Raw genomic sequence first — 26,058 nt, 5'->3', positions numbered from 1 at the left:
TAAAATGGTCAAACCTGAGGTAAATATTTGAGGGCAAATATGGACTCTTTCCTAAAAGGAGTTTAGTGGCCTAGTCCGTTGTCTGAGGGGAATAGAAAGGCGAAGGATTTCTTCAAGTCAAAGGGCCACTCTGGAAATCTTACAGGGCTTCATAGCTATATCTTAGGAGACTTTATGAGTCCCTCTTAATTATTTTGAGGATATAGTATATTGTAAAGTCTGTTGGGAGCGCCATTTGACATCAGTATCACTATCCCCCCCCTACAATTCAAGCAAGGGTAATTTCCAGATTTTCTTCATGATAATGAGATAAAAAAGGGAACTATCAAGAGAGACATTTGCTTAAATGTTGTTCACTGCTTTGCGTATTTGTAATTAAAAGGTGGTTTTGAAGTGTATTTAATGAGCAAGCATTAGATATTCAGCCCATATGAGAGACAAGGATTACCTTCTGAGTAATTGATGGCAATGAGCAGGTGAGGAGAGAGTAATTTCTAAACACACCTAATATAAACTGAGTAAAACACATAGTTGTGGTGGTTTTTTTAAAAAAAGATTAATCACGTGAAATTAGTTCTCTGAAGTCCTATGGGGCAGTTGTTCTCTTAATCCTTGCTAAATTCTATAGGATTTAAATATTTTGGATTTTTTTTAAAAGTACTCTGAGGAGATGTTTAGCTGGATCTGATGGGTTTACCTAATGATGGGTCTTTTGCTTATGTGCTTCCAGAATGGCTGAAAACTTTAATAATGTGGTGCTATGCATGTCTACTCAGAAGTAAGACCCATTAAGAACCATTAAATTCAATGGAGCTTACTATCAAGCAAGTGTATATAGAATTTCAGACTTAAATCAATTCAGGATTTTAATGTTTGTATGTTGTTTTATTGTATATTTGAATGCTGCTTATTTTTTATGATATTTTGCAATCTAGAATTTTTCTCAGATAATAAATTTAAAGGTACTAGATGCAGAATAGACTCACTGAAATGAATGGACAAGTTACTGGACTCGATTTATTTCAGTACATCTACTCTGAGAATGACTAAAATCTCATCATTATTAGCAATTGGTGACTGGTTTTTCATTGTTAAAGGGAAATTGAGAGTAGGTTATAAGCATTGTTATCGCATGTTAAAACTTTTAAACATTCTATTTTAGGTATTATTACTTAAAACATAGATTTACAGTGCATCATTTATGTGGAAGAATAAAGAATCACAAATTTATGACAAGGTAAGGAGGAAGCAAGAAAAGGTAAGAAAATACAAATGTTTTTCTGTCCAAAACTTCCAACATTCAGCTTCATAGGATGGCCCCAAGTATTATGAGAAAGTGAGAAAAAATTCACTTTCTCCACACTATGCATAATATAATGTCTCCTAATAACCCTTCCTTTTCAAACTAAAAAAGCCCAAAATGATGTTTTCAACACAGGGGAATTGCTCCAGCTGCTTGATAATTTCAATTGTCCGTTTCCAGTTGCATGAGTTCAGGAGAAGGTGTCACCGCTCACCCCCCCCGGGCATGGAGGGTGATAAAGTAGGCCCAGGCCCAAGGACATGATAGAGTCCTACTCTTTCTCATGTGATACTAATTGTGTGGGGAAATTAAATGTCCAAAGAGGGCTATTGTATTCTAAAAACATTACACCATGACAAATGGGAGAATGTGTGAAAAATGCAAAAAAATTAATATTTTTTCTGCTCCGCTGCATGAATATTTTGACATATCTACACAAAGTAACTATGAAACTATCTTATTCCATTAACCCAAGTATTTCCTAAACTTGCAAAACGCTATACAAATGCAAATTAATCATCTTCAATTCCAGATTATATTCCAGTCTAAAAAGCTATTTGTTGATACATTTGTACATGTAAGGCAAGCAAAGCAGGTATGCAATGAGTGAAAACCTTATTATAAAATATTGGACATGTAGGTTTGTACCAGTCCAGTTGTCACTGTAGTAGTTGAAAAGCATTAGAGTAGTATATGGATTAGCTATTCACCATCTAAAATAAGTTAAATGTATTTGAACTTGTTAGTCTTTATGGTGCTAGAAAACTCTTTGTTGCACTTAAATTGCTCCATTTGTATCCCAAGGTTAGAACAGCATTTTATCCTGTGAAATTGCAAATTCCAGTGGGTTAGCTATGTTAGTGTATAAAAGCAAATACAAAAAGGATCATGTGACACCTTAAAGACTAAAAAATGTATTGTGTTCATGAATGCTGTTGCCTGAGTCTTTGCCTTTAAAGTAAAAGACTATTATTTGGGCTTATTGCAAGCTAGGCTTGGTTAACTTGCCCAAGGCTACACTGTGAATTTCAGAGTCAAGTAAGAATTTGAACCCAGATTTTGGTATCCCAACTCAGCACTCTCTTAGAGAGGGTATTACTCATTTTGTACTATTGATACCACTGATGTAATGTTTCTGACATCTAGAAGTAACAAAAGGCTCAGTAGTTTAGACTAGGGGTCAGCAACCTAAGGCCCATGGGCTGGAAGCAGCCCGCAGAGGTCGTTCAACCGGCCCACGAACAGAGCTGCCCGCTCGCGTGCTGCGATAAACTGGTGCGATGTGGCACGGGGACCCGCTTCTGCGGTGCTGGAAATCACATCTGCGCATGTGCAGACGTTCAAAATTGCGTCTGCGCAGACACAGATGCCGAAAATTGCGCGCGGGGGGGGGAGGGTTCACGATCCAGCCCACGGAGGGATCTCTGCCGGACCGATCCGGCCCAGGAAAGATAAACCTTGCTGACCCCTGGTTTAGACCACAGCACCACCGACTTGGTGGTTTGAATCCGAGTGACGGGGTTTGTCTTGTTGCTCTGTCCCAGCTCCTGCCAACCTTAGCAGTTCAAAAGCATACCAACGTGAGTAGATAAATAGGAACTGCTGCAGCGGGATGGCAAGCAGCATTTCTGTGCACTCTGGCACTTGTCACAGTGTCCCGCTGTGCCAGAAGTGGTATAGTCATGCTGGCCACATGACCCTTAATGCTGTCTGTGGACAAATGCCAGCTGCCTCGGCCTGAAGCGAGATGAGCGCCGCACCCCATAGTCAAATTTGAATGGACTTAACCGTCCAGTGGTCCTTTACCTTTAGAAGTATCAATTTCAACAGAAAAAATGTTTATTGAAATTATTATATTAAATTATGCAAAAGGTATAACAAGTCTAGGAGCTTTGGTCACCAGGTATGCTCTTGATGGAAATAATATGCTTAATACATTCAGAAACAACTTTGTAAATAGGCTGTAGATCTGCAACTCATATTATATATGATGCTCAGTATAGTATTTATGTTGTTCACTCTGCATCTAAACTTTCAGAGTGGTGCTGATTTCTGTATTAATTACAGGGCAGCATGGATATGTTAGTGTCTGTTTCTGGATTCATTTTCAGAATGCAGGTTTGCAAATAAGGGAATTTCCTGCTAAGGTTGCCTCAAAACTCCAAAAAAAAAAACAAAAACAAAAACAAAAAAAAAAAAACCTCAAAGGTTTTCTGGGCTTTTTGTGCTTTTTCCACAGGAGGGCACAATTTGGCTCTTTACATTTATACTTAGTATGAACAGTCTACATTTAAAAAAGGAAATCCTGACTGCACAAGGCAAAGTGTATCGGAACAGATATTTTTTTGGATCTGCCTTATTAAAATATATTAATATTTCAATATCTGAGAAAACCACATATAACTAAACTTGTTTTGTTATAGTCTTCAAACTATGTTTTAATGTATAGACCTGACTGAATGAAAACCTGTAGAGGGTGGTACTACTCAGAGTAGACCCACTGAAATTAATGAATATGATTAAGTTAGGTCCATTAATTTACTTAGGTTTATTTAAGTAACACCTTAAATTTAAATTTAAGAGCACAACTACATACGGTTTATGACCAAACAAGTATTTAGCTTGTAAATAATTTACAGATGAAATATGAGATTAATTCTTATGCTTTTTTTTGCAACATACATTAAATTGCCCACAAATACTTTTTACCAACATTTTTCTCAGAATACATCTTATGTGAAGAAATTAAATTCATAACATTTCAACCTCTATTTTATACAAGACAAGTATTCTGGATTTTTAAACAAAAAAATTCACCATACCATAATTCCTAAACATATAGTAAATGAAGAATTTAATGACATGTTTAGTTAATGGAGAAATACGTTACCCCTAAGTTTCTGCACCGAAACAATCTGCTTGTGGGTATACTACTGCTTTGGTATCTAGGACCTGCTACCTGTAATAATACTTGAAAACACATACAATTTTAAAAAGTTAGTGTCTTCTCTACAAACTGTGCAAATATTTTTCAGGATAAATGATACCTAACACGTTTTGGTCACTACCTGGCAAATATGTCTAATTTTGTCTTTACTAAATCTCTTTGAAACAAATGAAACTGAATTTTCATTGCTTTGACTTGAATGTCCAATATGATCCTACACATATTTAGTCAGGAAGTCCTACTGTGTTCAGTGGTAATCATTCCCAGGTAAGTGTGTATGGCATTAGTCATGACTACCGTAACTGTAGCAGGATTCTAGGTCTTTAAATCTGGAGTATATGTATATTTATTTCCTTATATTCAAAGACTTATAATCCAGAATGTTACAAGTAGCTAAAATCATATTCCTATAGCACAATATGCATATACTTAAAACTATACCCATCTACACACAAGAACATCTTGTTTGTATGTGCTCTTTTGAAACAGGGCCATAGTGCCTAATTTCTAGCAGAGGCTGGCCCTGGATTACTGCATTCAGACAACTACATGAGGTTGAGCTCTGAGCATTATGGAAAACTGACTCAAGTAGAAATACTGTATTTAAAAATTAGCACCTTGATTATATTTGGGGGGTTTGAGAGCTCCAAAGCACTGGAAAAAAGCAGGCATTTAAGCCAATTTATATGAATTCCACTTCGTTCCTATTCCATAATCTCACAAACTAAAACAATTTACCTGAAGAGAAAATACTGTAGATAGGCTTTCAAGTCCGTCAATGTCCCCTTCTTCCAAGGCTGCTTTCTCAACCCATTATTACACTATTTGCAAGAAATCTGTCAACAACCATCTCAATTTTCCAGCGAAGGAGCCTTCATTTCAATATCACGGATTCCCCCCCTCAACGCTATTTCAGAAAAAACGGTTTTGGAAAAGCATGCCCATCTGGAAACCAGAATTTTCAACAGTGAGAACTTCAAATCCGACGATATGGCGATCAGGATCAACACCTTATAAAAGCACACATGCAAGCACGAACGAGAAATTTAATAAAAGAAAACCAGGCGTAAGCGGAAACAAGCTTCCAATATTCCATCTGGATATGAAAGAATGCAGCAGGTATTTCCCCACCACCCTTTTCTAAATTTCCACTCATCCTCTTTCTTGGGAGTTCTTCGTATTTTCAATCCTCTTCATGTGGCTTTTATCATTTTTAAAAGATAGAAAAAATGGACAATTTATTTTGCTGAAGTATTTCAGTCGTGTGCCTCATCTTGACAGTTCGTAGATCTTCTCCTCGTAACATCAGGCCTTTATTTGCAAACTCCAGCCTTCCGTATATACATACAGCAAAAGAAAGGAGTGGGGGAAAGAAAGAAAAACGAATAAAAAGAGAAAAGCAAAGCACCCATATACGCAACTCGGAGCTGCTATCAGCTGTCTGCGCGGCGACGCAGACTGAAGAGCCTCCCCGGCGAGTGCATGGATGGATCTCTCAGCTTAGGGAGGCAGGAAAGCAGTGAGCAAGCGAAACAGAAGCAGCAACAGAAGAAGGAGAGGGAGAGAGAAAAAGGGGAGGTTGTTGGTGTTTGGCGCCGGTGGAGGGAGTCATTCCTACAGCTGCACTTCCGGTCGGCATTTTGTTCTGAGAGGGAGCGAGACCGACGCTCACATTCACGCAGGCTCCTTTTCCCCTCTCTCTCTTCTCTCTCTCCTCCCTCCCCATCTCCTCCCTCCCCGGTACCGACTCACCGTGGCCTAAGCAGTCCCCTCCCTGCCCCGCCCCACCCGCCCGCGTACACAGAGGAGGCGGCGAGGCGGCGGCGGTGGTGACGGCGGCGGAAGAGAAGGAACAAGCCGCGGCAGAGGAGATTCCCCCTCCTCCCTCCCTCCCGCTCGCTCGCTCCTCTCCTCCCTCCCCTCCCGGGGTTGGTCGGTCGGTCGGTCGGTCGTTCGGTGCGTGAGGTGTTTATCGAATCCGGCTCGGCCCCGGCCCGTGTGGATGTTGGCGGCGTGAATCGGGCTTGGTGGGAGGACGACGGCAAGGAGGGGAAGGAAGAAGAAGAAGAAGAGGAGGAGGAAGAAGAAGAAGAAGAAGAGGACGGCGGCGGCGGCGGCGGGGAGGACGGCAAAGACGACGGCGGCGGCGGCGACTTAAGGGATTCGCTTCGGCCGCTCCCGCCCGTCCCCGGCTCTACATGTTCGCTGCACTGAGGAGGAGACGGAAGAGGAGCCAGCCCCCCTCCCGGCCCGGATTATTGTTGTTATATTATCTCCCCTCCTCCTCTCGCTCCGCGGCGGCCCAGCGGCGGATCCTCTGAGGAGGGAGGGGGGCGGATTTTTCTCCTTCCTCCTTCCCCCCCCCCCCGCCACCGCTTGGCTTTCGGTTGGCTTCAGACGGTGTTTTGCTCAGGTAAAAGGCCCCCCCCCTCTTTCCCCCCTTTCAGGTTTCTCCTCTTCCTCCTCCTCCGCGAAAGGGAAGCCGCGAGCTGGGCCTCCTCTTAGGCGAGGCGGCCCAGTCAGGGGAATTAGCCTTTTCGGCCGGTGTGGGAAAAGGGAGAGGAGTGGGGCGGCGGGGGTGAGGGGAAGAGAAATAATGAGTGGCAGCCGAGGGGTGGGGGGTGTTTTCACGTTTCTCCCCGCCTCCGCCTCCTCCCGGGGTTTGGCGGAGGAGAGAATGGTTTCTGCCGAGCTGCTGGAGGAGCCCAAGCCCGGAGGAGGGCGCAGGCCCAGCGGCCAGCGCGTTCACTCCAGCTCGGGGATTAGAGAGGCGAGGTGGCTCCTGTGTGACAGGCCTCGGCGCCCGAGAGCAAGAGCGGGGAGGAGGAAACAATACAGTTGGAGCAGAGGCTGGGGCACCGAACCTGTGCCATATTTACAACTTCACACCGGCGGGCTGAGCTGAGGGAGGAAGGAGGGGAAAGAAAAGGTCCCAGCCAAATCGCGCGGGGTGGCGGAGAGAGAGACGGGCGCTCCCACGCGCTCCCTGTGTATGGTTGGCAGCAACTATGTTTCCTTCGAACCTTCCTTGCTCAATCCCGACGGTTCAGATAGTTGGAGTGTACACGGTAAATTTGTTTGGCTGGAGAGGTGATTAATTGTCGCTGGCTCTGTGCAAGGCCTTTCGAATGCGTGCACTACTACTACTGCTACTACTACTGCGTTGATAAAATAAAGGTAGCCCTTGCTGGATGACTGACAGAACGCAAACACCTGCCCAACTTTCAACGTACACAGGCTGCAGCGTATGCCACCTTTATTTCCCTTTTTCCCATCTCGCTTTCCATAAAAAGATAAATAGTTAGCTGTTGTTGCTCCATGGGAAGTAAAACGTTGATACTTTGCAACGACGGATGCCTAAACATCTATGTGGTTGATTGCCACTGTAAAGGCCAAAAACCTTAAATTTGGAATCTCCTCATCAATTGTAGTTAAGCCTGCGGTCCTAAAACATACATGTTGAAGGAAGTGCTACTGAAGTCGATGCAGCATACTTCTGAGTAAACATGTTTAGGATTGGGCTGAGAAATGGGTCAAAATTGTGCAGAATTAGACTGAAGTTTTAATATTTTAAAAACGAAAGTAGATCAATTTCAAATCCATAGGTATTGTTTGCGTCCAGGCTGTTTGTGTAATTGGGTGATGCCTCTGTCACTTATCTGAAAGTTTGTTAAGCCTCCTAACATTAAATGGTAGCATATGTAGCATTTTAAAAGATACGTATAGAATATTTTGGAAATTATAGATTTATAAATGTTGTTTTAATAGAATGGAATTGTTCCACATAGCCATGAAGAACTGCATTTCATCTGGTTGTGATAGCTATTTTTATATTGCTAGTTGCCAAATGATGTCTTTCAATGATGGTTAGAGCATAGCAACATTTCATAGTGCTAGCTTTCATGATGTTGTAAGTGTTGTATTTGTATTGGAAGTTAGCTGTTATTTAGTGCTTCTCATAAGTAAAGTAACTTTTGTTGTTGTTCATAGAGTACTATTGTGCATTTATGGCTCCTCATACATGTTAATATAGTGACGTTAATATAGCTGTCACACAGAAGGCGTGTTTTTAATGCTGTGAATCTGTGTAGTAGTCAGCAATGTGTCCGTGATTTGTATTGGTCAGGCAGCAGTTTGAATTTTAAAAAGCTTGAAGATCCTGCTGAGCCCCAAACCTGGCCTCCCTCCCTCCCACTAATCTGCCATTCCTGTCTTTGTGCTGCCTGGGCCTGTTAGACACTGTTTGCAACAGGGCCTCAGGCCTATATGCACTGGAGAGGAACCATTTTCAGTTTGAAAAAGCAGCTTTTATTTCTGAACTTTATGAATTGCTGAGCGAGACGTGTCGTTTCTAATTGTGCCCGTGTGTGTAACTGAATCTTTGTTTTCCCTAAGCTGTGGTGTATGTAGAGGCATAGGTCTAGTTTACAGGAAAGAAAGGACTATGGAAAATAGTTGTACTTGACTGTTTTTCATCATCAGAAAGCGACACTAGATCTGATAATTCTTTTGTCACTTAAGTTACACACAATATGATTTTGCTTAAATTGCGAGATGTTTCTGATCACATTTTGTTTAATTTCAGCAAGTTATTTATTTTAGTTCAAGATTTAATTATGAACTAATTTCCTATAGCCACACATTCTCCTACTGCTGTCTTTCACTTTATTCAAATATTTTGTGTGTTTTGAAGGTGATCATGTAATATATGGAATATGGAAAATTCAGCAGACTTTTTCTACATGTATGCTATGATTTGTATTATTATTTGACCATATTTTCATTTTTATTTATATGAGATTACAAAGTCTCCAGCTTTTAAAAAAAAATACCAAGCAGTGGACAGAAAACTTAAAATAGTCTCTAGAAATACTGAACAATTATTTCTTCATTGAATTTCTTGGTTAAATATGTGTGATTAGGATGCCTTAGCTAATAAGCAAATCTTTGTTTCTTGCTTCCTAAAAAATTATATATGATGTACACTTTCCATTTTTTTTAGTTCTTGAATAGTTTTTTAATGAAAAGTTCATAAAATAAAATAAGTGCTAAAACACTTACTGTACTTTGTTTTAACAAAGTATAAAACGTATCTAATTTTGCAAATCTATAATCTTAAATTGAAACTGATTCAGTTCTGTTAAAATTAATGAAAAGGAGATGGTTCACTGGGTTGTGAATAGGATTTTACTTGTGTAAGCCTTATATTTTATCAAAAAGACACTGCTCTCTCTCCCCCCACCCAATTTCTCTAAGCATTTGGGAATGGTGAATGTGTTTTTGAAAACTGCACATATAGGGATGCATTTCTCCTGGTATGCCCCACAGAGAAACCTACGGTCTACAAATAATAACACCCTCAAGGTCCCAGGCCTCAGAGAGGTTAGGCTGGCCTCAACTAGAGCCAGGGCCTTCTCGGCTGCAGCTCCAACCTGGTGGAATGCTCTGTCACAAGAGACCAGGGCCCTGCGGGACTTGACATCTTTCCGCAGGGCCTGCAAGACAGAGTTGTTCCGCCAGGCCTTTAGTCAGGGCGCAGCCTGACCCCCTCCTCTGGCAACCTGCACAGAATTTTGTTTAATCGGTTGCCACCAATGTGATTTTAACTAATTTTATAATGAAATATTTTTAGAATGTGTTATTATTTGATTGTTTATTTGATTGTTGTTAGCCGCCCTGAGCCCGGCTCAGCTGGGGAGGGCGGGATATAAATAAAATTTATTATTTATTATTATTATTATTATTTAAATGGTATGTAAAACTTTAAATTGTGTCACAGGTAACTGCATTTTAGCAGAGTATTACATATATTCTATTTTTAATAGTTTTAATTTAAGAAAAAAGTTAACAAATTAGTTTAAACCTTTATTCTAACATTGGAGCTACACATTCTGGCACTACCATATGCCCACACACTTTTGCTCCCCATTTACTTTGTTGAAATGACATACATTCTAACTGCATGGATTAAGTGTGGAATCAATGCCATATATGCACTCAATCTAGGTCAAGGACAATGCCCCTTTATTGTATCTGGTGCCCAGGACAATGCACTTCTAATCCTAAATGGGCAATAAGATGTGCCCATTCACATCTTGTATACTTTATACATATGATGAAACTAGTTAATGCTGAGTAGGGTGAATAATTTACTGTGAATGAAATTATTTCATTAACCTACACTGGCATTTTTAGAGATTAGTAATTTAGTGTTATACTGTGCTTTGCAGTATAGAAGTCTTGACTGGACTTAAGTATGCAAGTTAGTGATTCTTCGAAATGCTTCTTAAGCATTGGTTCTGAACAGATCTGCTTAGAAATAGGTTCCATTGGAACTGGTGTGACTTGCTTCCATGTTTTCAAGTCAGAATTGGAGTTTTCCATTGTAAGGCATTTGTATATATGACTGTGGATAGGGCTGGGGAAATTGCATGGGTTGGATGCAGAATTGCTCTTCCATTATCTGAAAGTCTTCTGTTAGAGGAAGAGGGGAGGTGATCTTTGCCCATTTCCCACCCACCCACCAGCCACCATCACTTCATTTTCCCAGGGAGACTCCTGACCTTCCAGAACAGATGTTTTGAAGGTACAGATGATTGCAGGGGGAATTATCAAAAATAATCTCACCCTCTTTTGCCTTCAAAAGCATCCAGTTAGCATAATTCCATTCTGCTGCAAGTTTGCATGAGCTTAGGAACTTTTTAGCCCTGCTGAAAGCTTGGGGCTTAAATTTGCATTGACTGCTAAATATTGCTGAAGTTTGGGAATAATAATAATTTTTCAAATAAGTTGAATGTGGTAGTTTTCTTCATATCATTCTTGGTTTTAGATTTTCCAGACTTACTATTTTGTTTTCCCAGATGTAGGTATTGAAAAATTAGGCATTTCACCAGGCTTGGAAATGACACAAGTTGCTAGTGCAGTACTCAGCAAAAGTTTTACTAGCCTGTCTGTCACTGCCTGAAAGCAAAATGAAGAAACTAACTTCTGGTTTACAGAGCTCCCCTGCCTGATCACCTTCTGGAATTTATTTTACTTATTTATAAAAAATATTAATGAGTTGCCTTTTGGTCAAAAACAGCTTGCAAGGCAGGTTATAGTTTATTTATTTTTAAATAGCTTCTAATTATTAGCTTTAGTAATTAATGAGAGCAGTGTGGTGTAGTGGTTAAGAGCAGTGGACTCGTAATCTGGGGAACTGGGTTCGCGTCTCAGCTCCTCCACGTGCAGCTGCTGGGTGACCTTGGGCTAGTCACACTTCTCTGACGTCTCTCAGCCCCAATCACCTCACAGAGTGTTTGTTGTGGGGGAGGAAGGGAAAGGAGAATGTTAGCTGCTTTGAGACTCCTTTGGGTAGTGATAAAGCGGGATATCATATCCAAACTCTTCTTCTTCATAACCATTCTATAACAGTGCTTTAAATTTTGGATTTTTATATCTACATATTCTTATTCAGCCTTAATTTTGAATGACTGTTGATATCACTGTCATCTAGCATTGGAGCCAAGAAATGAAAAAAAGAGCTAGGGCTAGGCTATGGAGGAGGCAGTCACTGCTCTATCACGGGAGGGTTGTATGCCACTCAGGACTTCTCCGTATGCAGCTTCAGCAGGCTAGTGGAAAACTGTGCGGCTGGTATACATACTTTTTGGGGCATGGGATGTTTGGGAATTTGAGTTGTAGACCAACAGTTTGCAAGCCTGGCCTCCTGGAGGGGGTAGTAGTTGTCCCTTGAGGAGCATCTGAACTGTATGTGCAGTTCGCCAAGCACTACTGCTGGCTCTGCATGCAGCCCTAAATTAAATACTCTCCTTTGAGGCTGTGTGCACTTTTTTTACCCTTTTCTCAAGGGTTTACAGCTCTTTAGAGGAGGTGAAAAGTAGGAAGAGCCATACTTTCAACTTAAAATGGCAGCAACTTGTCCACGCCCCCTGCTGTGTTTTCCTTTCTGCTCTCTCTTCCATCTTGTTCTGAACCAGAACACCCATAAGCTAAGATCCATGATAGCACCATACTGTTTGTCTGTAGGAAACACAGCATGTGTCTGTCTTTTCTATACCTGTATGGCTATTCACTGTGTGGAGCCTCTGAAAATGCTGCCATGTAGTAGTGTTTGAAATGTGAGCAGTTTCTGAAAACACCCCACAATGGGGGAGATTCAAATGATCAGCTTTCACCCAGGAGTTGAACCTTGGGGAAAAATAGGTTTTGCTACTCTTTGGTTTGACCCATGTTTTCTAATGTTCTGGTTTAGTTCCAGTTCAGTGTCAGTTTTTGCACACTACCAAGACTAGACATTAGCTTTAAATAATAAGTAATGTGTTGTAGTACTTTAAACTAGCTCAAAAGCATTTCATGCAGATTAATGTTATCTACTCTTATGCTTACAATGCAGCTTTTGTGCAATGCTAAATAACTTCATTTTAAAACAAAAACACATCCAGTGGGCCTTTTGAACCACTCCCTCCAATTTCCACTGCAGTCCTTGGATCATTCAAAAAGCTGTCCTTGATAGTAAGGGGTGCCTCTCAAGTAAAGCTCTAGCTGATTGGATGGAAAAACTGGAATACTTTGTGTGCCCATAATTGCTTATGTACGTGAATAGTATCTTTTGTTTTCAGTTGCTTGTGTGCATCATTATATATATTTTTATTTATTAAATTTGTATGCCAACCCTCATCCATAGATTTCAGGGTGCCTCACAACATAAAGTTACAATATTAAAACCACAAAATGCATAGTAAAAATAAGAGCAACAACAAATCAAGAATCCTCCCTTCCACAACACATTTGAAAGGGCATCAGATATCAATCAGCCAAAGGCCTGGTTGAAGAGGAATGTTTTTTCCCTGGTAGCTAAAGGTATATAATGAAGACACCAGCTGAATCTCCCTGGAGAGAGCATTCCACAAACGGGGAGCCACTGCAGAAAAGGCCTATTCTTGTGTGGCCACCCTCAGAACATTTTGTGGAGGAGGCACACAAAGAAGGGGTACATATGCTTCAGGTTACATACGCTAAAGAGGATGTTCTCAGTATTCAAAACTCCCATTGTTCTAGGCACATTTTGCGACAGGGAATTTCATTAGCGTGAGCGGTTTCTGACCTGGGCACAGTACTGCTCCTAAGATTTCAGATTAAAACTGCAGAGTGCTTCCGCACTTAAAACAGCTTCCCTACTTCCAGCTTCTCTCTGAAGACTGGAGAAGAGACCCTCTTAAGAATATTAGTGAGGTGGATGGGGGAAGGACTAGCCCATGTGAAAAGTGAACATATTTTAGTTGAGGTTCATTCATTTTCAACTTTGTATTGTTATTTAAAAAGTGTGCCTACACATTCTGTTGTTGCACCCTAACCTATGGCTTGTTTTAACATTGGTTTCGTATTATGTCTGAACCCCCCCTTTTTTTTAACCAGCATACCCTAGCTAGAAAGGCACAGAACAAGAGTGCTTGCATGGCCAAATGATGCTTTCTGGTTCTGTTCCAGATAAGTCCTTGTCCTGACTCTGCCAGGCAACAGGTCTTTTTCCTGCCTACCTCTTCCAGATCAAGCCTTTCCTCTCTAACCAGACCATGACTGCTTTTCAAGGAGAGGGGGAAATTTAAAGGAATTGTTATTCTATCTTACTAACACCTATGCAAGGCTGCATGTCAAAGCACTAATAAAATGATACCAAGCTATCCCAGTAGTTAAGGCTACTTACATTAAAATTAATAACTTTTTGTAGGGACAATATACTGTCCTTTCTTACCATACATATATGTGCATGCACACAGATGAGAAGAATGTGCTGGCAGGAATCCTTCCAAGATGATGGGCTATCATTCCACTAGAGTTCTAGCAGAACCTGCCTGTCAATCATCTGATGTAAAAATAATCCCACCTGTCAAAGTTGTGGGGACAGATTACAGTCTAACCTGTTGGACTTCTGAAACAATTGCAAGAGAGGTTTATTTCCTTCATGTTTTGCATATGGGCTTCTCAGCAGTATTGCGGTTGGCCACCATGGGAAATAGGATGCTGGACTAGACAGATTTTTGTCTGAGCAGGATTCTTATGAAGTCACTGGGATATGAATAGTAAAATTATTTACTGCAAAGTAAACTCTATGGAATTGCTTCAGACTTGGTATGTCTCATGCAAAGAACACCATAGTGACCTAGATCTAGCACTGAGGCAAAATGTGGTGAGACAGTTTTTCAGGTATGCGTAAGTTTTAGAACTCTTGTGTTGGAGGCAGGTTAGCTATTGCCTCTCAAGGTACTTAAAAAACTACTAAAATTTTTCAATCAGAAAAAATGTTTCTGCTTGCATAGGTACAGAAGAAGCTATGTGGTTCTAAATTTACTTAATCAATGGCCAAGACATATCACTTTATCTATGTTATTATATGCTGTTAACCATCTTAACTTTTCTTTGCACCTCCCATTATAACTAAATATTTTCACAAGGATAAATGTCAATACAAGAACACATTAGAGGAATCATGATGTGGTGTTTAAAAATGGGTTGCTAAAGAGTCAACTCCTTAGCACACTCCCCCCCCCCACCTCCAACTGCACTGATTTTATCAGCAGATAAAAAAAATTAAAGTAGAGGCAGCAATGGATTGCAAAAACTCTCCAGACTGCCCAGCATTCTGAGGGGGCAAATCATCCCCTTCCTGGTCATCAGACTGATCACTTGAAAAGCAGGGAGGGGCATTAACCCATCCAGCTGATCCGCATGTATCTGAGGAGGGGAGACTGTGCAGGACTAGCATGCAGCTGCAAACGTGTACAGTGGTACCTCTGGTTACATATGCTTCAGGTTACAGACTCCGCTAACCCAGAAATAGTACATCGGGTTAAGAACTTTGCTTCAGGATGAGAACAGAAATCGTGCTCTGGCGGCGCGGCAGCAGCAGGAGGCCCCACTAGTTAAAGTGGTGCTTCAGGTTAAGAACAGTTGCAGGTTAATAACGGACCTCCAGAACGAATTAAGTACTTAACCCGAGGTACCACTGTATTGGCTGAGGGTGATTATGACCCTAGAGCCAAAAAGTTTAGCTACCCCTGCTCTAAAATATCTGTTATGATCCCTGTGAATCTTTTGAAGTGAATTTTTAATTTACTAGGAAACTCTTTATAAATAGAATTTTCTGCAGAAAGTGAGCATACGTATAAATAAATACCCTCCTGCAATACCTGTTAAGTGAGTAAGTAGACAGGCTTATGTGGTGGTATATACTACAGTATAGTTAAACTGGTATGTCTTTTTGTTGCACTTCTTTCTAAGGTATCCAACAACTGCTTCATAACCTTACTTGCTCTAGTTTATTTTATCCTCTTTTGATACAGTAGTTTTTGTTTGTTACCAGCCTCTTCCGTGTCTTTAGCTGTAATTAAAGTAGGAAATGTGCACTATAAGAATTGTGGAATTCTCTTCAGAAACTTGTATAGCTAGATTAAAACTTTAGCTGTATGGAACATCAGATTGCATGTGCATTAATGAACATGGTAGATGCAACAAGATACTTACTGCGTGGTTTCATGCATGGTTTTTTACAATCTCAAATCTTGTTAGGGGTCATACAATTTGAGAGAAATAGAACTCTTATTTATATTGACATTTTTGACATTTTTTTAAAAAATCTGAATCAAGATATACATTTTTTTAATTAAAAAAAACACCCCATTAAAATCAGTATCCAGTGTAAATATAGCCTTATTTAAAATGCATCTTGGAAGTGATCCTTCTTGCAGTGTCAGGATTGCAGTCTTCCATGTTAAGCTGATGGTGTGGTATAATGAAAGCTTGACATCTCTTGGACACTAGTGTTGATTCTTTTTCATTATCTCATCATGGGTTGTGAAATGTGGTGCATCTTCAACTTCAATTCCCTCAGCCATTTCAGTTACCTTCTCCAAGAGATCTTTGTTGTAGCTGCATCCCATGAAGATGTGATTGGCCCAAACCATAGAGAGCGAGAGCAGCTGGTCCACGCGGAGCGGAGAGAGCGCCTCCCCATCTCCCGGCGGATAATTGCGCACGATGAAGGCACGCCGCGCCTGCCAGTGCTTGTCGTTTTCTGAGTAGGAGCGGAACTGCTCGGGGAACTCGGCCTCGCAGTCGTCGCTCACCACCCCTCTCACTCTTCCGTTCTCTACAGCCCGCCAGAAAATAAAAGGGGGGGGGACTGCGGGGATATGATGCACCCGTTCGAAAGCGAGGGCGGGGAAGAAAACAGGAAGAATAACATTGCCGCTCTGGCCTGCTCTCTCTACTCCTCCGGTGCACCTCCGGCTGCTGAATGCCACATTTTTGACATTTTTACAGAGTTTTGAAATGTTCTTGGCAGTCCCATGAAGTTGATGGGTACTCTTATTTCAGTTACAGGAACAACTTTCTGAGAATTAACAAAGGCCAGCAAGGTCCATTGCCTACAGGTCCTGGGTTGTACTACAGGGTTTTGTTACTATCACATGTTTGAGTTTCTGAACAACTGTGACGTCTGGAAACAATTTTCTTACTAAAAATATCTTAAATCAAAGGTGCAATTCTTTGCATTCTAATATGAGAAAGAAGATGAAAAAATGTTGAATTTGTGTTTACTTAGATTACAATAAGGTGAATGTTTCCAAGCTAATTATTTTCTGAGCTTTACATGGTCCCTAGTTGCTCTGTATAACAACCCTGAATGGGGTTAAATGTCTGCCTTTAGTTTATAAAAAGGCATATATCTTACAGAGAAGATAGATATTCACTATTACTGGGTGAGAAAGTGTTAACTCTACATTTCCCTAAATCTACTTGACATCCATTACTTTTAAAAATCTTGTTGGCTGCAACTTGGTAGACGCCTCCTTCAGTAAATGTTGAGGTGAATTCTTCTGCAATTAAACAGATGCTTCTGCAAGGACAGGTGTAAATCTTACACCAGTCTCAGCTCGCAAAACACACATAACAGATCTTTATTACAGGATATCAAGGGCACATGCTTCTGTGTATATGTTGAAGTTAGAGGGTGGCATGCATATGAAGGTTTTTTGCTTTGTGTAGAAATATATTAAAGGAATATTAAGAGATTTAAGAGTTTAGTCTTCATGATTTTCAGATGCAGGGTTCACTTTTAATCAGAAGCTGCAGTATGGATTTCTCTATTTTATTGTACACACCCATTTTTTCCTCTAAGGTAATGAGATACAAAGGAGGGTAGAATCCTCTAGTTATATACATGATATCACTTTTAACAGGAAAAGCATAATATGTGTACAGTGGATATACAGTCTTCCGCACAGAAGAAGGGGCAAATCATACATTGTACATTGCCTCATAAACCATAAAAATAGGACCAAGCCTACTTTTTCAGGCCTGGTCCTGGCTCTGGTTTCCCCAGGCTTTTGTAGGGATGGGAGTGGGAGCATCAGAAGTACGTTTTGTGAGTGTGTAGGGGAAGCTGACAGGAGCTGTGAAGCATCCAGATCATAAACATTTTCAATCTTACCTCTGGGGAATGATTTGGTCTGATCATTCAAAAGAGGAAGGCATAGTTCTATGCACTGAGACTGCAGGGGCACATGAGAGCAATTCAGAGAAGCCAAAGCGCTGTAGGGTAAAACATATGTGCCTAAGATATTTAGAAAGAGACAGTGTATAGAGGTAGGCCAAATGCTAGAAGCTTGTGAGCCAAGATGAGTGAGCTGGAGTCATTGGCATAATAAATATAGTAGGCCTAATATAGAGGAGTCATTGGCATAATAAATATAGTAGGCCTAATATATAACAAGCTAGAAATCCCAAAAGGGGTGGACTTCACATAATTGCTGAGAAGTGATTGGGTGGAGTAGTTAGGACTGGAAATATACTATTGTCTATCTTTCCAAAATGTGCAGGGTGGACTTGAGATGGAGAATGAAATCAAAGAAGTGTGGTAGTAATGGGTGACCTGCATAGAGTTGTGCATGCATGTTCCATTCATGACAGGTAACTTTTCTAGATGCCCTGAATGACTGCGCTTGAGCCATTGGTTGGGGAAACCAACCAGTGGTGATTCTGGACTTAAGTCTTAAGTGATGCCTAGGAGGACCTGGTGCAAGATGTAAGTGTTGAACCTATTGTAACAGTAACCATAGTGCTATTAAATTCAACATACTTGTTGAATTTTGCCAACATACATGTTGGACAGGTTGTCAAGAAAATCAAACAGGCATTTTCGACTTGAGGAAACTCCCCCAAAATGACAGGATTGATTAAAAAAAGGAAGTTCAAAGGAAAAGTGGAGGGACAGTCTCTCTGAAATGCTTGGGCTGTGTTAAAAAAATCACAGTAATAGAAGCTAAATTCTAATGTATATCACAAATCAGGAAATATTCCACCACAGCCAAAAGCATACCAGCATGTATAATGAGCAGAGTCCTGGAAACCTAACAGAGGCAAGAAGGTTTCCTTCAGTAGCATCCTGTGTGAGAGGCAGGGAAGGGAAGTTCTCCCAGGGTGCGAAGCTGGGAGAAGAAAGGGAAGCTCCCAGGTGAGAGCAGGGAGGGTCCGCCCCCTTTTATGTGGGACAAGGAATAAGATCTACCTCTGGTAGAGGCAGCTCTGCTCAGGGAGGTTTTTAATGTTTTGAGTATTTTTGTGTGTTTTAATACAGTTGTACCTTGGTTTTCGAACAGCTTAGTTCCCGAATGTTTTGGCTCCTGAACGTCACAAACCTGGAAGTGACTGTTCCAGTTTGCGAACTATTTTTGGAAGCGGAACGTCTGACGGGGCTTCTGCGGCTTCTGATTGGCTGCAGGAGCTTCCTGCAGCTAATAAGAAGCTGTGGTTTGGTTTTCGAACATTTTGGAAGTCGAACAGACTTCCGGAATGGATTCTGTTTGACTTCCAAGGTATGACTGTACTTCGTTGGAAGCTGCCCAGAGTGGCTGGGGCAACTCAGTCAGATGGGCAGCATATAAATACTAAAATAATAATAAGTGTGTCCCTGAGGACAGAGTGTCCCTGAGGACAGAAGGGCTCAAAAAGTTCTTCCTGTGGTGGGTTCTCCCTGCTCTCCATTTATTTATTTATCTTTCAACCATGCTCCCAAGGTTGTAATTGCGTGAGTAAATTGTGTATGTGGCAGGCGCAGTGTACTTTCCCCCCTTTTTGTGCACTGTACTTATACATAAACATGCAAAGGATTGTGGTCACTTGTGGTGCAGAGTCAGACTGATTTTAATAACAGGAAATTATGAAGCTGTACCATTGAGCTGTTCTGGAGCATCTAACGTTCTTGCAGTTAATATTTATTCTACACTCAGTCAGTGTTTGAAGTTCACCAGGTGCATTTTGCACCTGGTTGTTAGCCACTTGCAACCAAGTGAAGATGTTAGGGCACCAGGCATCTGACTTCTCTACCATCTGGAGGTGCAAGCCTGGGGGTCCTTGCATTTTGGCTGGTTTCACACACTAGTAACACATCCTGTAGAATTCTATTTGTTATATTTTATCTGCACAATGAATTCTAGGAATTAAAAAGTTGTATTGAAAAATACAACTTTCAAGCCATCTAGCCCATAAATGGAAACTAGGCATTCTGTTTTGGCGACTGTAACCCTGCTTTAAGGAACCATTTGGTGCCTATCTTATAAATCTGAGTTTCTAACACTGCACGCAGCATAACACTGGTAGGGAAACTGAAGAAACTGTGTCTGTGCAATGCAATTACTTTCCATTTGTTTTATGTTCCAATCTAATGAATAAAAATATGGGTTCATTCGCTTTAATCATTTTCATATGCTGTATAAATACTCTGCATGTACACATGTGCATATCATATAACTTTCAGTTGGAAAAATAACCACAAAACATGCATAGATAAATTTAATATAACAAGTCAATGGCTTCAGTAGGTTAACAGCAAAGCAGCAGATTACTTTGTAGGAGGCAGTGTACATTTCTTTTTTTCTTAAAAAAAGCTTGAACTTTTTCCTAACAGAGACAACAACTTTAAAGAAATAGGAAAATGTTTTACTGACCTCTTTGAAACAATTCTGTTATCAGTCTGAGTAAACAGAATATCATATACCATTTAATTCCCTAAACAAAGAACCAGGATGTAGCACAGCAGTAATGCATGGTGATTGGAGGGGGAATAGCCAGTAACTATAGGGGTCAGGCTATAGCATCCACACTAGTAAGACAGAGCCTCTATCATGGTTATCTGTTTTGCTGAACTTAACTACACTTTAAAACACATTTAAGTAGGGGACATATTGTGGTGTTTGTCATTGTAACCAACTTGTACAGGTTTGTATATTATGAGATAGGCAGTACAATTCTATGCTGGAAGATATTTATAACATATAAGGTAAGGTGGGTGCAAGGACGAGAATGAGAAAGGGATGGATTTCTGGAGTGTGTTGTGTGCTTGTTTGGATATTCAAGACAGCTGGATTTGGAGGGAGAAAGAGAAGGGTGACTGGTGTAAATGCTGAGGGGTAGTGGGTAGAGTAGGCAGAAAAGGATAGCATGTGTTATGAAATCTTCTTTGGCGATAACCCGTAGTCGAGTAAGATTGTCTTCCATGAACATGGTCTTAACAGTGAGGTTATGAAATATAAAGTATCCAAACACTGTTATGGAAAACAAACCATATCAGCTTTTGCTATAATAAGGATTTCTTCATTCCAACCACTTCTCAAATTTGGCCAAGCTATTAAGGCTGTGACAAAGTCAGCAAGAGATATTTGTATCTGTATGGTAGCAGCAGAATACCAGTAGTTAGGAGATTGTTTAATGTTATAGAAGCTTGCTGCTGGGAGCCCTATAAGGCAAATAGGTACGGTATGTGGGGCGCGGGGGTATTGAGAGAACCCTTGCCAGGCAACAAGGGGATTGAATTAGTACCCACTTGCTCCTAAGTGGTAGGCTTGGGCAAGGGAGGGTATGACACACGCTTTCACACATTGAGGTTATGGGACTTGGTTGTCTGTATCCATCCTATGAAACAAAATATTGGGACATATATATGTAAACACACACAAACACACAGAAATATTGCAGCATATTCTCAGTCCCTAGCCAGCCTAGAAAAGGAATTTATCCTGTTCAGGCCTCTGAGAGATTCAGCAAAACAGAAAGGAGAGGAAATCTCTCTTATTTCCTAACCCTTTGAGGCCTTCCTCTTTTGTGCTATATAGTGCAAGAGCTCAGGGTTGGTTGTCAGTGCCAGACGTGAATATTTTTAATAGCTATATAGCAAATGTGGGGAAAGGAATGTGAGTAGGAAAGGAAAACTATCCTTCCACTGAAATTTCCATGTAATGGTTATCTATACTGAACCAAAACACCTTTTGTGATTTTTAAGACAAGATGAAGTGGTGCATTCAGATCATCATTTGGGTGAGGCTCAGGGTTTCAAAATGCACAGGTAGCATTCATGAATATAGGAAGCTTCATATAGTTGCCCACTGCAACTGGAGGATGATGGTAAGCATGAGTGGATAGAGCTTGGGTGCTCATCCCTGCAGCCTCCTCAGTGTATGTCCAAAGCAGCCATTACATTAAGCCAGGGTAGCCAGCATAGTGCTATTGAGATGTTGCTTGGCTTACCATTGGTCATGCTAGCAAAGCTTGGTGGGAGTTGTAGTTCAACAGTTGGAGGGTCCCATGTTGGCTACTCCTGCAGTCTATTGGAGTGGGAGAGAGATGGGACTGTAGGCCCTTTGCATCTGCTGTTCTGAAAGACCAGCAGCGTTTAGCTCCACTTCTTGAAATATATCTTTTTCAGTTGGATATTATAAGAACTCTCTAAGGAAAAATGTCTGAGATTATATTTATTATTTTCTTCCACTCAATCCCCTTTTGTTTCTGTGGTGTTTTTAGACAGTCCTTTCCTTCAGGTTTCTAGACTTATCACTGATATTTGTATGCGCCGCTATGAGTCTTTTTGGCTGAAGAGCAGGATAAAAATGTTTCAAATAATTAAATAGTTGGTAAGCCCACAGTGGGTTTGAATCTCCATGTCAAACTTTACATCTGATCACACAGACTCTCATTGGTATTATGTATTAATGGATATTCATAATAGCCATAATTAATTTGCAAATATTATGACTATAGATTATCAACATTTGAAAATGGAACTAAAGGAGATGTAATCTGTTGCCATGCCTGTAATGAGAGAAGTGACACTAGAGGGTCATTAAGGACAGTCCATGCCTTAAACTAGTACTAGGCCAGTGAAAACCTGTTTTTTACCTTGTTGAGTCACAGTAACTCCTGGAGTGAGAATAGATTAGAAGTGAAAAATGCACTGTGCTTCTTAACCATGATTTGGAACACCTTCAGTGTTTAGCATCTAATTCTGTATATTGTATCTTAATTACATGAAAGTGTAAAATTGCAGGACTTATTAATGAGCTATGTTGCCAATTTGATTCCTGTGAGATGAATGGAATACAGATAGCAAAACTCCCTGTTTATTTACATAAACGTCATTGTACAGAAAGTGTGTAGGTGTACTAATGTGTGTAGGTGTAGTAATGCTGAACATACTAAAAATTTGAGCCCTCTTGATTTTTCTTACAAGTGCTTGCAGTCTTCTGCAAATTTACAATGCTGTTTCACCTAGTTACCAGTGATGTCTTAAGTTGATGGCTATCTCTGAAAATATAGGCAGGCTTCTCTCCCTGTGAAAGCTGAGTATAGCAGTGTTTTAGCTATTAACTGCATGCCTGGTTTGTGTCTCTTCAAACTCAGTCTTTTATGTACAAAATGTACAGATACAGTTTTTGAGTTTGAGAGTCTTGCTGAAAGCAGATTAGCAAAATATAGTAATTGATGATGGGGCAAAGCTTCTGAGACATTATTGGTAGGAAGCAAATAATGGGGAGGTTCACCCCCCCCCAAATTAAGTATACTGAGGGGTTGAATGATTTTTCTTGCTATGTTGTGGTTGTAAATAAAAAATGGGGCCAGTGAAACAGTATGCCAAGTGCATTGTCACAGCAAGTAATATCAGCAGAGTTCTGAAACTGGGTATATGTGCAGAAAGAAACTTAAGTGTGAGAAATATATGTAACCAAAGCTGCAATTCTGTGCATACTCCATTGAATAACATGGGGCTTGCTTCTGAGTAAATATGGTAAGTTAGTTAGAACAGTCTTTCCCAAACTGGTGCCCTCCAGTTGTTTAAAGATTTAAGATGTAAATACATTGCTGTATAACAAATCAGAAATAGTCTAAACTAGATAAGTGGCAGAAATAAGCAGCAATTAAAATTAATAGAACAAATCAATATTACTTACGGTTAAAGACTGAGAAGTGCAGGCCAGTTCTAACCTGGCATCTAGAAGGCAGTACAGCACCTAGCAAATATTTAAGGGCAGGGAGTTCTGTGGTTGGTATGCCACTGCAGAGAAAACCCTGTCCCTGTGAATAACCATCCCATCTCTGTAGATGTGGGATCTTGAATAAGGATCTTGGCTAATGAGTGTGTTCACATGGAAGCAAATTACAAAACTGTAGTCATAGAATGTCTAAGCCTTCTCTTGCTGCTTCTTTACGTAGCATTTTACTGACTTTGAGTAGCTTTTTGCTTTTAGGGTAAAGTTAATCATGTCTTGCCTCTGATTTAATATAACTGCAGAAGGAGTAGGTGTGACAGCTGGAAATGTAAAGGTTCATTATTTCAGGTTCATTGCAAGGTTCATCATTTCAGTAGCCATGATTCTAATCAGGTTGGATTATAATTGTTTGTGACCATAGATTTTTGTTTGTTTGTTTATGGATATATCTATCAGGCCTGGGCGATGTATCGATAAATCACCCAGGACCAGTATGAGTGCGATGGTGTCTTTACCTGGTGGTATATCGTGGGTGAAACTGATGCTGTACCTGAGTCCCTCTGCTACCAGCGTTGCTTTCAGTATTGGGCTGCTGGTAGCAGAAGGACTCAGGAGCAGCAGTGGTTGCATGCACGACATACTGCCAGATGAAGCCGCCATCACACTCTGCTCCTCATACTGCAGAGGGAGAACAAAGTTGCATCAGAGGGCTGCTACAGCTTGTTCCTTCCTCAGCTTCTTTAAACTGCTCTGCTAAGGCATGGGCAGCCATGCACTCCTCAGTGGAGCAGTTTAAAGAAGCCACCAACTGCCTCCGGTTTGTGTGAGCCAGAGGTGTTTGTGGGCTCTCCATTAAACTGCTCCCCCTCAGCTGAGTGAGCCTTGATTCCTTGCATGTGAGCTGGGGAGGCATCAGGGCTCACTCAGCTGGGGGGAGGAGCTTTCAAGGCCCCCAGATAAGAAGCGCAAATAAGCCCCGATGTCCCTCTAGCTCGCCCCATGTTGTCCTACAACATTGAGTGTGGCCCAGATAAATGATCTCCATTTAGGAGTTCCTGGTCAGAGCACTGGAATAGAGCTGATCCCTTTGGAAAGTAGGACTTGCAATCAATGCTGAATTTAAATTCAGTGCCAGATGCCAAGTGCATTTGAAGTATACTCCTGATTCTTCCTTTGAAGTCTTGAGTTGCCTCTAGCCGAACCCAGTTTCCCACTGCAGCCCTGTTGTTAATGTTTTGCAAGAAACCAGTTGCTTGGTAAATTTCTGAAGAATATTGTTATTACTGATTTAGATTTTCTTTTCCTATATTAGACATTAATATCAGTGGTGTATTCTGTATGGAATAGTGAGCAGACATCTGGCTGTAGTCTGTGTAGAAATTGAAGGCCTGGGAAAATCCAGAAGGCAGGCTTAGTGATGTTAAATTCTCAAGAATAATCTTTTGGATAATATTCTTTAGAATATTCTCGATTAATGAGAATTTTCATTTAAAATAGGAGAATATTCATCTTAATGCATTGAAAATGATATAATTTTAATGCATTGAAATTGATATAATTAGTTAACATACATGTTTATTCGTGGGTAAACTTGTTCAGATGGCAACCAAAAACTGTACAGTCATACCTCTTGTTACGTTTGCTTCAGGTTGCAAGTTTTCAGGTTGCAACCCGCGGCGACCCGGAAGTACCGGAAAGGGTTACTTCTGGGTTTTGCTGCTCGGGCATGTGCAGACGTGCAAAATGACATCACGCACATGCGCAGAAGCAGCGAATCGCGACACATACAGACGCGGGTTGTGTTCCTTTCATGTTGCGAACGGGGCTCCAGAACAGATCCCATTCACAACCAGAGGTACCACTGTACAGATACTTTTATTCAATGGGGCAATGCAGTAAATTCATATTTAAATTTAAAATTCAACATGAATGACTCACGTTAATCTGTAAGCCTGTCACTAACTGTATATTTACCATCAACTTTGAATTCTAATTATGTTGTGTATGTATGAAATGTAGCTTTTAAAGTAAAAGGAATATTTAAAAAAACTCAGGTCTGCTACTTGAGTATGTTCTTTAATAAGAATATCTACATGGTACAGTATTTTCAGTCCAACATTAATAAAATCAATATAAAGTTTAAAATAAATGCTATTATTTCCAGAAAATAAAACACAAATAACCAGTAATGACATATAAAAAAGAAGCCATTAACATTAAATATATTATCATTAATATATTTCAGTATGTCAATCTCTGGTGAATGGCACCTTGTACCATTGAATGGCATTGCAAAAACCAGTTACTGGCAGTAAATAAAAATATAGAAAAGCCAACTGTTTAAATCAAGGCCACTTCACATGCTGTTACACATAATTGTATAAGCCTAGGTACTTGAAGTGTATAAAGCATTAAAGCTACTTTCTGTTTAAAAAAAAAAAAAAAGTCACACTGTATGGCCAAGGGTATAGAATTGCTAAGAATAAGGTCAC

The 26,058-nt window shown here is 40.5% G+C and overlaps 1 protein-coding gene across 3 annotated transcripts in view; it reads left to right on the top strand.

Moving 5' to 3' along the window:
- Window positions 1–6,145: 6,145 nt before the first annotated feature.
- The window catches only part of NIPBL (NIPBL cohesin loading factor), a 131,464-nt gene continuing 111,551 nt past the window's right edge, over window positions 6,146–26,058 (top strand). For all 3 annotated transcript variants that reach the window (XM_081212578.1, XM_081212576.1, XM_081212577.1), the window contains exon 1: window positions 6,146–6,663. The gene's annotated coding sequence lies outside the window, so the exon portion shown is untranslated. The remainder of the gene's footprint in view (window positions 6,664–26,058) is intronic.

The sequence above is a fragment of the Podarcis bocagei genome (assembly GCF_964188305.1).
Source record: "Podarcis bocagei genome assembly, chromosome: 11".
Classification (NCBI taxonomy): Eukaryota; Metazoa; Chordata; class Lepidosauria; order Squamata; family Lacertidae; genus Podarcis; species Podarcis bocagei.
This window is presented reverse-complemented; position numbering and strand designations above follow the sequence as displayed.